This window comes from Calidris pugnax, unplaced genomic scaffold (assembly GCF_001431845.1).
Source record: "Calidris pugnax isolate Ruff unplaced genomic scaffold, ASM143184v1 scaffold133, whole genome shotgun sequence".
NCBI lineage: Eukaryota > Metazoa > Chordata > Aves > Charadriiformes > Scolopacidae > Calidris > Calidris pugnax.
In genome coordinates, this window is record NW_015090977.1 from 2,553,731 (window position 1) to 2,566,552 (window position 12,822).

A 12,822-nucleotide genomic window follows, 5' to 3' on the forward strand; every position below is an offset into this window, starting at 1 on the left:
AAAAAAAACCGCTGGGTGTGTTTTGAAAATAGAGGGAGATGTGGTGTCTTTTTTCCAAAAAAGAAACCTAATTTTCTTTTTTTTTTTTTTTTTTTGTAAAAAAAAAAAGGCATTTAGCTGACCATTAAAACTCAGGGAAGAGTAATGATGGATGGTTACATGCAAACAGTAGCTCAATGATAATATTAATCACAAAAGTGAAGTCAAATGTTAAGAATTGTGAGGGAGGAGAGAGGAAAGAGATAAACATTCTTTTCCACGGTATAAACCCACGATGCATTGCCACCTTGAACAGCGTGCAGTTCTGGTTCTCCCTATCTGGAAAAGGAGACAGTGGTACAGGATAGGCTGAGGAGGCCTGGGAAAAAAGAAGGTTGGTGATGGTGAAAGCATGAATGAGATGTATTAAATCCCAGGTGCAGAGAGGGTAAGCAGGGATTGAAGGCACCAAAAAGCCTGGTGGGAAGGAGATTCAAACCTCTCAAGATAAGGTGGTTTGTTGCACAGCGTGTAGCAGAGCTGTGCCAGCCCCTACCATGGGGTGCTGGAGATGTATAAACTTCAAGGAATATCTGGGCAAATTCATGGAAAGGAAAATCCATTGTGTCTTATTAAATGGATGGACACCAGCTCCAACTTAAGGCATCTGTGATTTGCAAACTCTGTTTGCTGTTTCTGTGCTTTTCCCCAGGCATTTAGTCTTATCCCTTGCTGGAAATGGGATACTGGACTGGATGGGCCTTTGGTTTCACCCAGGATGGATGTTTTTCAGTATGATGTGCACTGCGTTGCACACTGTTTTAAACGTATAAAACCAGAGAATGTTTCTTGTTTCAATGCCATGAGTTCTCTGCAGTGCAAAAGATAGCACATTTCCAGAGAGATATAGCTGCCTACCTGCAGAAGTAAACACTCTAGTTAGGGAGAGAGAAAAAAAAATAGGTGAAAAAATAAAAAGGCCAATGCCTGATTATCCCAATAGTTCTCTCTCCCTGCCCCCAAAATTACAAAGATGTTCACACCCCAGCATCAAGTTGAGAATGGAGTTTTGTAATTTAAAGCATCGTCTTTGGAATTCCAGGAGGAGCAAGAGACAGACAGGCTGAAGAATAAATGAGGGACAGTTTGGAGATTAAAGAACCTTATGACAAAATATGGGCTGACGTTGTTTTGCAAAATGAGTAACATACAAATACGCTAATCCTTTAGGAAGGAATAACTGCTGAGAACAAGATGAGATACAAGTGGCTTGAAACGAGGAAGACTAAAAGAAGGGGGGAGGGAGCAGGAAAAACAAATCTAATACGGTGAACAAAACAAGAAGTCGTGCATGAAGGCATTAAACTTCCCAGGAAGGATTATGTTCGTTCTTTGTAAGCCTTGGAAAACGTAATGTCAGCTGTTAATATAAGTACAAAGGAAGTTCCTGGGGGAAAAAAGAATCTGAAGATGAGGGAAGTTATGAGAGAATAGGCACAGCTAAAACCAACCCTAGTTACTGTTATGAGATACGAGACCGGCATAAGAGTCTCTAAAACCTGTAAATATGGCCATATATGACAAGTCTAAGTTGCACCAAAGTTCATTCACCCAATTAACCGTCTCTCTGCTTCACTAATGATCGCTCCCCACTGTCCAAGTACTCATTCCTCTGCTACACCCACCTGTTTTCCCAAAGCCTAATTTATTCCTCGAGTCTATTTCTGTTTCATAAACACGGCTGCCTTACTGCTAAAAGCAAGAGTAGCAAGAACAGCTATTTGATTTTTAAATTAATTTTATTTAATTCTTCATCTTACGCTATTTTAACTCTTTCAGGAATATTCTTCAAGTTCTGTGAAAACTGTTTCTTCTAAAAGAAGAGCAAAACAAAGCTAAGTTTCTTTCCCCGGTTCTCTTCATTCCCAGTTGTTTAAAAGCACGTTGCTCAAGCCAGCATGACTTAAATGCTTGATGCAAAATTTTGGCAAAATAATGTGATTTGTTCATCTAGGATGAGCTTTTCAGTGGGGTCCATCTCCTTGTGAAACATGAGGTGCTTTTACATTAATCTTTTTATTTGGCCGTGACCTGACTGCACAGGAGAGCAGTACGAATGGTCACTGTGCTCAGGAAAAAACATTGAAAATAAAACGCAGATATTTGTGACATACATATCCCTCTTGAGGGCTAAAATCTCAAAGGTATTCTATTCTATCAATAGAGATCTAAGAAATGGAGACTATGATAGTCTTTTCCATGCTTAAATATTTTAATGTTTTAATGAATGTGTAAAGGAATAGAGAATCTCCTTTGAGAGCTATATATGTATTAAAAACAGTGTATCTACTTTCCATGGTGTCTTACAAGTTCTGAATTCTGTCTGTTTATGTGTCTGTCCATCTACTGAAGTGATTCCTTCAAGGTAAGCATGTCTATTGTATTGATGACTGAAACAACAAATATACTTTTAATTCTTTCTGTCCCAGATTATGGTTAATTAAAGTATCTAATGGCAAAGTACTTTAAAAAAAATTAAAACTAGATTAAATTAACCACAAAACTAGAAAGTGTGAATTTCACAGCTTTTTTAGGAGAAATTCAGTTCTATTATGCAAAATAAGTAACCTTCCCCACCTCTCACTTATAGGAAGGCCCAGTCACTTTAGAAAATAGAGATTTCGTTTGCCACAAAACAGGAGGTGATAACACCCTTGAAATAAAGGAAAAGAATCTCACAGAAACAGCAAACACCCAAAAACTGTGTCCAGAAACAGTTTTGCAATAAACAGTCTGAATAAACAGTCTCTGTTTCATTGAGGAAGCATCATTGAAGCAAGTGCATTGAATTATATGCACGTACTTGATGCTGTTACAAAATTCTTAATAGAGATGAAAATTAGAAAGAAGAAAAAGGCTAAGATTAAACAGGAGACCGGCATTTTTCTCCTGTACTCCTGTTGCATTTGACACACATATATCATCACGCAGCTTATGAAGCACAAAAGATTATTCCTGGGACACTCATGCCGCCTCTAACAGGGATTTTGTCCATTCTCTCCTTAGTGTGAAAAATTAAATCCCTTATTGAAATAGAATCTTGCATTTTTGGGAGCAGCTAGATACAAAGAGGTTAAAACTATGCTCATTTCTCCTCTTAAAATACTAAATTTCAATAATACATAAAACATATTTAACTGATCCAAGGGAATTACCACATTAAAGAAAGAGATGTAAAACTAAACATATTACAAAAACCATTCTGTTTTCTTATACATAACAAATAATGCAAATTAAACTTTTTGTAGGTGTTTGTTTCCAATGCTTAAAGCACAGGTGATACAGAATATTCATTAAGGAACTAGAAGTAGAGTTTTATATTATTGCTAACTCTGTCTTAAGAACAGTAATTTCAGGAGAAAAAGGAGAATTGATCTATTAAAATATATTTATATTTTATAGAACTCCCACAAATCTGTATCAACATCGACAACAGCATCAGCTCAGTTTTTTCCTCCTTCTTAATGACCTCTACAAGTAAGACAGTTTTTCACTCATTCTAGTGTTTCAGCTTTTTCAGATTGACTAAACAAGTACTGGACTACATTTATAATATTATAGAATTTGGGGGGACTACGGACTGTAATGCAATAGCAGAATATAATGTTGCAAATTCGGCAGGATGAAAAAAATATCAATAGGGGAAAATAGGTTTCTGAGCAAAGAGCATGCTGCTTGGAGACTTTTTGATTTATTCATAAAGTAGTATCGTGAAATTAATGAACATGTTTTATTGTAAGCTATTTTTTGTTTGCATTCACTTATTTATTCCCTCTGATTTAGTATTTTTCCAGCTGAACCCAGAATTTTACATTACGGTAGCTATCAGTTATGAAGGGTTTGTAGTCAAGGAGAAGATTTGTGTTTGGGATTAGTTTTATCTGAGGCTGAGTGAAATTAATTTCTATATGAGAAGCTTTTGTCAGCTTTAGTTATTCTTTGCTGGTGAAGAGCCCAGTCAGCTACTGGAAGCAACCTCATACTTTACTCTCTTTGTCAACTGGTTTTGTGGTGACAGTAGCTTCCTATGGCAGATCTCATCAAAGTCCATTTTTGGCTGTGGTTGGGAGTCTGTAGAGCAGAGCTATAAGGTGCCTGGTTTTCACAGCTATTGTTTCTAATTCCTTACAAAATAAATGTAGCAAAAATACCATTGAAAAGATTCAGAGTCCCAGGAAAGTTGAGGCTAGAAAGGGACCACAGGAGATCATCTAGTCCAACTCTCCCTGCTCAATGCAGGCTCAGCTGGGTTAAAGTCAGGGGAAGAATATCAGCAGGAAAACAATATAAAAATGAAAAGCACATCCCCAGTTGCTTCTGTAAGGGAAATCTATGTCTGTTACAAAACCCATGTGTGTTTGTTTGAACATTAGACATCACTAATGAAGACGTCATCAAATCTGACTTGCTAAACTAGGGCAAAGAATTCTTTATATAGTTTCTCTTTATTTGGTTTTCTGTAAAGTATTCTGTTCCTTCTCTCTTTCCAAGTTAAATATTTCCAGTTGTCACTTTTCTTATTGTGATTCTTGGCGTATCTTACGTTTTCTGAGAAACTCGTTGCTGCTGGAATAGTGAGCATACAAGAATCACAATTCTTATTTTGTCAAGAATGCATAGTTTGCACTAGTAGTTTTGAACTACAGGTGGAAACTTGATTCTTACAGTGTCTAAAACCTTAAGCAGTTATCATAGATGCTATTTGTTCAGAATTCCATGATGGTCAGATTTGATTATCCATATTGTCAAGGAGTTCACTCCTGGTACATGCTACCTTCAGTTTCAGTATATGCGTATTTCCAGTTTCCACATTTTCATTCTCTCTTAAATTTTACTTTGTCATTTTTTTGTCAAATCTTTTAGCTTAATAGTGTCTTCATATGTGGAAAAATCTTCTCTTGTTGCGTACCTGATCTTTTCCTGATTTTGTTGAATTTCTTTTAAAAAAATTGCTTTTTCAGTGGAGGCTTTTCAGCAATAAGGAACACCATCACTTTGAGCCAAATCCTGCAGTTCCCTTTGTGGTCCTCTTGAGCCACTCCGCGCGTGGGTGCGTAGAGAAATCTGCCTTATTTTCCCTGTTGAAAACTGTCCCCTGTTTTATTTTTATCCAGCCAGGGAGGAAAAAAGAACAGGTGTGACTGAATTATGCTGTGCCCCATTTATTTTCTGGCTGTTAAGTTCATCTGCTGAAAACTTCTACTAGCCAGTGCATGTCAAATTAGGCTGCAGGGTACTCTCACCTGTGTGAGAGTGGACAGAAGCTGAGGAAGCCATTACTAGATTTCTAGTGAGTCTTAACCATTGAATTAATATTTTGTGAGGGAAAGAGGTTTTCCATATGAGTACAGGTATTTTATGCTGTGTACTGAACTGATATAACCTATGGACAGTAAATTTCCATAGATTTAAATAAGTGGTATTATTGCTCAATGCCTCAGAAGATGATGCACAGACTATCCCAGACAGAATACCTTGCATTAATGGATAATCTTGAAAATGTTGGTCCTCGTATGTAATTTTTCAATGCTTTGAAAGGTTCTTATAAAAGGTGTTAGACAATAGTGTTTCTGTGTATTACCAAAACAGAATTCGGATATCACAAAGCTGACCCCAAACCCACATGGCAGATCAGGTGCTCTCCAGACACTCTGCATTTCAAAGAAAAAAACCAGCCAACCCAAATCTATTTCTGGGTAGAAAAGTAGGACATACATTAATTAGTGACCTTAAAGCACAATGGAAAACTAACGGGGCAATGCCAAGTCAGAGTATGAGAAATTCTGGAATATTAAAGCTGTTTGCCTCTGATCTCATGCATTGAAGAATACGTGTGTTCTCACTTCCCAGAGGACAGGGCTGAGGCTTTTTGACGTCTTCAGGTTCAGTGGCCCCAATTAATTTCATTCTGGTGAATCTAGAGAATCAGCTGAAATTACTACAGAGCTGCAGGTGTTTGAGAATTTGCTGAGTATGAGTGCTGTATCAGAAGAGTGCAAGGAGGTAAATATAGTGCCTGTCTTGAAACTAGAAAGTATGAGGGAAGTACGGGTGGCAGATTTAACTTTAATTACCAGAAAATTACAAAATTTAAAAAACCACCAACACAGCAAACTAAGGAAAAAAGGCAAAAGTAAAAGCCATTATGAATTTGCTAAGAAGAAGATGTCATACCGGTGTAGCTTCCCTGTGTGCTGGCCTTGCAAGAAGAGGAGAAGGTGTACAGGTAATACAGCCTGACATTACGAGGCTTCTACGCTGTCTCCCATGATGTTCTTATAAGCAAACTAAGAAAAATTACTTTAGATGAAGCTCTAGTAGAGAGGAGGTAAGGATGGGTGGAATAGAGCATTAGGAGTAGTTACTGACTGCTTGTTGTCAGAATGAAAGGGTATTTTGAGTGGATTTCTTAAAGAGTCTGATACTACTTGGTATTTTCACTAATGGCTTGCGTGATAGACTAGAGAGGAAAGCTAATCAAATTTGGAGACAGCATGAAGATGGAAGGCTTTGCATATGTATGCAGAGGACAGGATTAATATTCAAAAGGAGTTAGAAAAAATGATCCGACCGAAGTAAAGTGTCGTTCAAGAACAACCAAGTTCAACATCTCGGCAGGAATAGTAAACCCTTCAGAGAGTGAATGAGGACAAGTGACTGGGTAGCAGTTTGGCATGAAAAGATCTTGAGGTTTTAATGGATTATGAGCTGAACCTAAATCAGCCACATCATGCCATCATGGAAGAGGCAGACATGAGAGCGGGTATAAGGTGCTTACAGAAGTATGTTCTGTGAGACTCGGGAAATCACCTCTTGGTGAAGTATCAGCTGGAGGTTTGTGTCCGGTTTCGGTCACTGCATTTTGAAACAATGGACTCCAATTTGGAGTCCATAGGAGAGGAGTGAGAATGGTCAGGTGCCTAGAAAATGTGGCTTATGAGGAAAGATTTACAGAATTAAGGTTGTTTAGTCTGGAAGAGAATTTATATTGAAGGACATCCCAGCTCTTTTTATCCCTCTCGTTTGTTCTTTTCTGCAGCTTGGGAGGACAGTGCCTAGCTGTTTAATTATTCCAGCTGGGAAAATAGTAAATTATTTCCTTCTATGAATTACTTGCATTCCTGGGAGAACAGGTTCCTGTCTAATATTTCTGGCATCCTACCATTTGCCCACAGAGGGGAATGTTGCAGGGACCTGTCCTGGCAGGTCTGTTGAACCAGCAGTTAAGAGTTTGCAGGGCAGGGATACCTACCCATTCCAGGAGTAAAGTACGGGCTAGGTGTGGAAGTTGGAAGCTGACACCAGATGAGCTCCTTTGAGAGGCTCTAACAAACTGGTGAGGCAGCAGTACAGAGGGAAACAAATTGGGTTAAAATGACAGCATGTTTAGCTTCATTACATGACTCTGATGGAACCTCACCCTATATGCTTCATTCATTTCTGAGCACTTCACCAACAGAAAGATAATAATGCTCTGGATTGCAGTAGCCCTGTCTCATCCAAACATCTTAAAGTGATTTTACATGTATTTACTAAACCTCAAAAGACACTGCTGAGATTTGTAAGGGCTACACAGGAATCACTTTACTAACCACACATTTAGCAGCTCCCTTCAGTACTCGTCAACATTTAACAGGGTACAAAGAACGCAGGTTTCATTTGAAAATGTTAGGGAATTTAGGTAAAATACATATAATAATCTTATGCATTATTGTTTTGTTTATATAATGCAAAAGGTAACATTGTTGTTCTGTGGACAACTCCAAACATCTTGCGTCCCAAATAAATAAAGAATAATCTACTCTATCGCAGTTGTTTGGAATACCTGGCTCTTTTAAATGTAGATTTGAAGGAAGAATAATAGTGGTATATATAGGATTTTATATAGGCCCCTTGGGAAGATGGTGTTTGCAAAAAGCCAGCAAGCACGGCAACAGGGTTTAGTGAGGGCTCTGAGTTTTCTCGGTGTCGTGGAAAAAAGCATTGGCAGCATCTCATCTGTGAGCACGAGATTTAGTTGCACACGAGGGGTGCAAGAAATGGACTGTGTTCTTCGGGACTTCATTGATTTAAAAGAAAAGAACAAAAATAACAGGATGTTTGTCGATGGGGTGAGGAGCCAGTCAAGGCAGTAGCAAGCAGGTGGCTCTGATTATGAGGGCATGACTTGAATTTATATTTGAAATGTGGCAAAGGGGTTAACAATTTCCCTAATCTTATTAAAAATGGCACAGTGTCTTTGATAAATAGAATTGACTAAGACTTTGCTTTTCGTTCTTAATGTAAGGAGCATCCTGTTGTTAGCACCACGTTGGGGCATCAATTCCACAGCAACTCAGAAGAAGGAGCAGCACCTCACAGCTCTGCTTCCTAAGGCAGCCAGGATGATGCTGTTCTCTGGTCACTTCTTAGTGCACCCCTGCTCAAGGTATTCCAGCATCTTCCAACCTTACATAGCTCCTGAGAACTGCCACCTTGCTTTCAAATCTTACCTAAATGAAGAATTGCTTTGAAAAGATGTGGAACTGACCTTGCTCGTAGATGTACAAGGGGAGGATTTTATTTGGACTCTCGCTTAATCTGTGTTATCTCCATAATTAATCTCTTTGTATTTCAAGCTAATAATTTTTGAGGTGCAGGAGAGCAGAGAGGTGTGTTCGACCCAAATCATCAAGCTCAGGCTTTCTGGGTAGCAATAGAGAACGTGGCCACAAACGGTAAATCCCGTCTGCTTGGAACTTATCTCCATTTACTATTTCTACAGCTTCTAGACTGACCTGTCAAATTCTGTTTCATTTATGCCACATCCAAAACAGTGCTTTTCCTTACTTTCCAATGGACCTAGTCAGAAAGAGCCAGTTTCCAAAGTTTCTGCAGGAGTGAGGCGTGAGCTGCTAGAATATTTTGCATCTGTAATTGTTTGGTTTATAAGCAGGACAGAGTAGTACATATAAAAATTCTTCATTATACATTCTTCAGTGCTTTGAGTCCCTACCTTTTAAAGGGGAAATACATGGTGTGTGTATGGGTGGTTTTTTGGGTTTTGTTGGGGTTTTTTTGCAACTTTATGCCTTTTAAATTTTAGCGCATGTATTACTGCAGAATTTCTAGCTTCAGATCTAGCTGTGGTCACTCTGGGCTGTAATCAAAGACTCCTTTTGGTTCTAATGTGAATCAATTATCAGTATTTTCTGCAGGACTTGGAAATTTCTCTTTCAGATTTTTTGGAGGCCGCATCACTGCCTCCCTGTCCTTGGTCATTTAACAGCCTATGAAACTAGGTTATGGTAGTGTTTTTGTGATTGAAAGCAGCTCCGCATGACACCACTTCTTGTGATAAATTTCTGGAGTTTGCATGCAACAACATCAGAATGTTGTTGTTGTGGTTAATGTTTAGTTTCCATGAATCCTAAACAACTATGTTTTCTTTTTATTTCTGTTTTTACAAAAGGGATGCTCTAAGAGGACATAGTGCAGTCTCTGGGGTTTTTTTAATGTGTCTTTCTCATTATCCCCTTCAAAAAAAGTATTTGAGCAGCAAGCTATTTTCCCAAAAAAGAAAAAGCTTGTCATTAGAAGGAATGGATGAGAAAGACATTGCTTCATGTAGATGTCCCTCTTTCTAAGCCTTCCTCTTTCAGCCCAGTGTTTTGCAGTGATGGCAAGTGTCTTCATCTGTTCCTGCCAGGTTCCTCTATTACACCTTTCACAGTGGCATATAGATATTTCCATTTACTCCCTGGAGTACTCGACTGACTCCTATCTCAGTAACTAACACATGGCTCCAGTTATATCTAGGAACACGGCAATGTTATATCTGTGACACGTACAAGCTAGTACTTTCTCACTCTATACTTTAACATGTGAGGCAAGTGGAGATGTTCAAATTACCAGGATGTAGTCCCTTATTTCATTTACCTTAATACTACTTCTACCCATGTTCATCTCCCCTCACCAGGATGTAAAGTAAACAATGTGCTTTAGTTATATATTTTCTTGGTTGCTTCTATAATACAGGGCATCACCTGGCTGAAAGCAAACTACACAATCCATTACTCCTTTAGAAATATACACTCTAGATATTTAGTATTTTTTGTTCTCCTATGCTCATACTTAGTTATGAATAAAATACAAGTATTTCAGCCTAAAACTCATCCAGTTCAACCTAGATCATATCAATATTCAAGTTAGAAACATATGATTCTGATAAACCAAACTGCAACATTTACAGAATACAGTCTAATTCTCCAAGATTTATTCTGATATCCAGTAAATTTGCAGGAGGACCAAGAGTGAGTGATGGCCAGTTGTTATTTACAGGTTTGATAATTATTGTGTTTGTAACACAAACAGTTCCTTTCTTGCTGGAAATCTAACAGTCTGAAACTAAAAAGTGAAAAGAAAGCAATATATTTCCTGTGCGTATAAGAAACAACAAACACATTTCCATTCGCAGTACTCAAATTTAGTCACTTCTGCAGTTAACACATCCTAACTTCTGTCTGGATGTCACTTCAGTCACCTTTCAATATAGGAGTAAGTCTAAACCAAGTTTTCATCTACTATTACAAAACACGCAAGGCAAAAATAACAGATTTTAAACGGAGGCCGTAGTAAAAGCAAGCTTCATTTCAAAATATATTAAATTCCCAAGATTTTGATACGCCACTGGAAAAGTTTAAAGTAAATCTATTATGAATCTAAGAGACATGAAACTTCCCCCTTTTTTTTAGAAAAATTTTTTTTGTTTGTCTTTCTGTTATTTAATTCATTTTTTCCCAGGTAATGCTAAACCCTTCCAGCTTTCTTTGTAACTATGGAACAGAAAGAAGCTTAGATTAAGCTGGTATACACCCGAGACAAGAAGAGCTATTTTTTTTTTTTCCTTTGGGAAATCACCTACAGCCTTCATTTCTCCAAGTACTAGACCAATGGGTCTATTAACTTACCTGGTGTTCTCTTCACTCCTTCTCCTGCTACACTTCACTCGCGGCTGATAAATACCTATAGGAGTTGCTGAGGAACGGGATGTAGGTGCTGACCTTCCCCTTCCCTCAGCTTGAAGTTCTTCAAAGTCAGCCTCGGGGACTTCAGATTAAATAGATGAGCCAAGGCAAAAGAGTTCTGCTCCCCCTTCCGTTTGGCTTTCACGGCTGAATTCTAAAAGGCTATATGAAGTTGTCAGAGGTTTCCTCTTACCTTTTTACTGAAGCAAAACGGCGTGCTGCTGCTCCAGGACAGGATTAGGTCATTCAAACAGCCCTGCAGAGAGAGTGGAGGCTCAGCGGTACAGAGTCTCCAAAGGCTGGAAAGATCTGATCTTACATCAGGTGAGAGAAGGCAGCTGGCTAGGCAAGCCAATAATTATGATATCAGCTCTTGTTCGCCTCAGGCAGTCCTGCATTTAATAAGAATACAAATATGACTAAGCTGCAGGTTTTTTTTTTCCTTGTTCTCTTGGTAATTCTTCAGAGAAGTTGGGCAGGTATTGAGCTGTAACTGTCTGGAGAGAGAGTGCTCCCTCTCAACCTCTCTGTTTTTCTTTTAATTTATAATACCCATCTGTTACCGTGTTTTGCGAACCTATTATCCACCTGCGGTTGTTAAAAACACTCTTTCCTGGCATGGATTTTGCCACAGTATCAGAAAACATTCAGCTACCAGAAATGGGTGTCTGTCCTACATTTGTACAGTCTGAACTCTCACCATGGAAAGGAACTGTGACTCCACCATAGAACGTCAAAACACGTTGCACCATTTAAATGTCAGAAGAACACTTACAGGACCAGTATACTCAGGGTAATGTGCCTTCCCCAAAACAGCGTGCCTTAGTACAGATAAAAATAGAACTAGATTGGGGTGTATGCATTTGTGTGGGCACGCATGTATATATATTTATGTGGAGAGGTTTGGTTTTTGTGTGCAAATACGTTGAGAGGAATATGACTTTAAATGTGCAGTTGCAGGAATATGTATTTCTGCTGCCCTTCCCTGGCTTTGTGCACACTCTACAGTCCCCTACACAAACCTGATCACACCTACTGTAATAATACTTACCTACCTCATAGGGTGTTGTGAGGATTAATTAATGTTTGTAAAGTGCTTTGAAGATGAAAAGCCTTGAATGAGTGCTAAATATAATTATCGTCATTCCACAAAACAGTAGAAACATCTTTGCGGCCCCCAGGTTATTGTATAGGTACACCCATGTTTATCTCCCACGATTATGGTAAGATACCGAATAAGGTCTTGAAACTTTGATAAAAACATGCTCTCTGCTTTGGAAGACACATTTATATTCATGTTAATTTCATGCTATTCATGAAGTGTTTTTGTGATTCCTGGTGCAGAATACATTACACAGACTTGTGATAGAAAAGATCTGACATGGCATCCACATGTCGTAATACTAGGACCGGTAGAAGAAAAGCCATGGGTTTTTTGGCCGTAATTAATTATTTCCTGTCAAGAGTTTGCCAGTTTGATTTTATTAGATCTGTCAGGAACTTCTGATACTAGAAATGAAGACTTTGACAATTTGTCTGCAGGATCTTGTACAGATAGTGGGCACGGAGTGTTGGTGGATATGCTCTTTCCTGTCTGGAAGATCTCAAAGATAGTGCTGGATAATTACTTGTCCTTTCCAAGGGCTTTCACATTTGATGTCCCTCAGGGTTACACGTCTAAAGCTGGCGGGGAAGATTCTGAGATGGTTTGGGATACACTCAATGTCTTTACTCCATTATTCCCAAATTCTGCATTACCTTTAATTTACAATTCTTG

The 12,822-nt window shown here is 38.5% G+C and overlaps 1 long non-coding RNA gene across 1 annotated transcript; it reads left to right on the forward strand.

Annotated features, from left to right (window-relative positions):
- The first annotated feature begins 1,902 nt into the window (after window positions 1-1,902).
- On the forward strand, window positions 1,903-8,437 carry LOC106894577. The gene is made up of 3 exons (XR_001413287.1): window positions 1,903-2,404; window positions 3,442-3,516; window positions 8,327-8,437. It is a non-coding gene; the product is annotated as an uncharacterized LOC106894577 (long non-coding RNA).
- The last annotated feature ends 4,385 nt before the right edge of the window (window positions 8,438-12,822 follow it).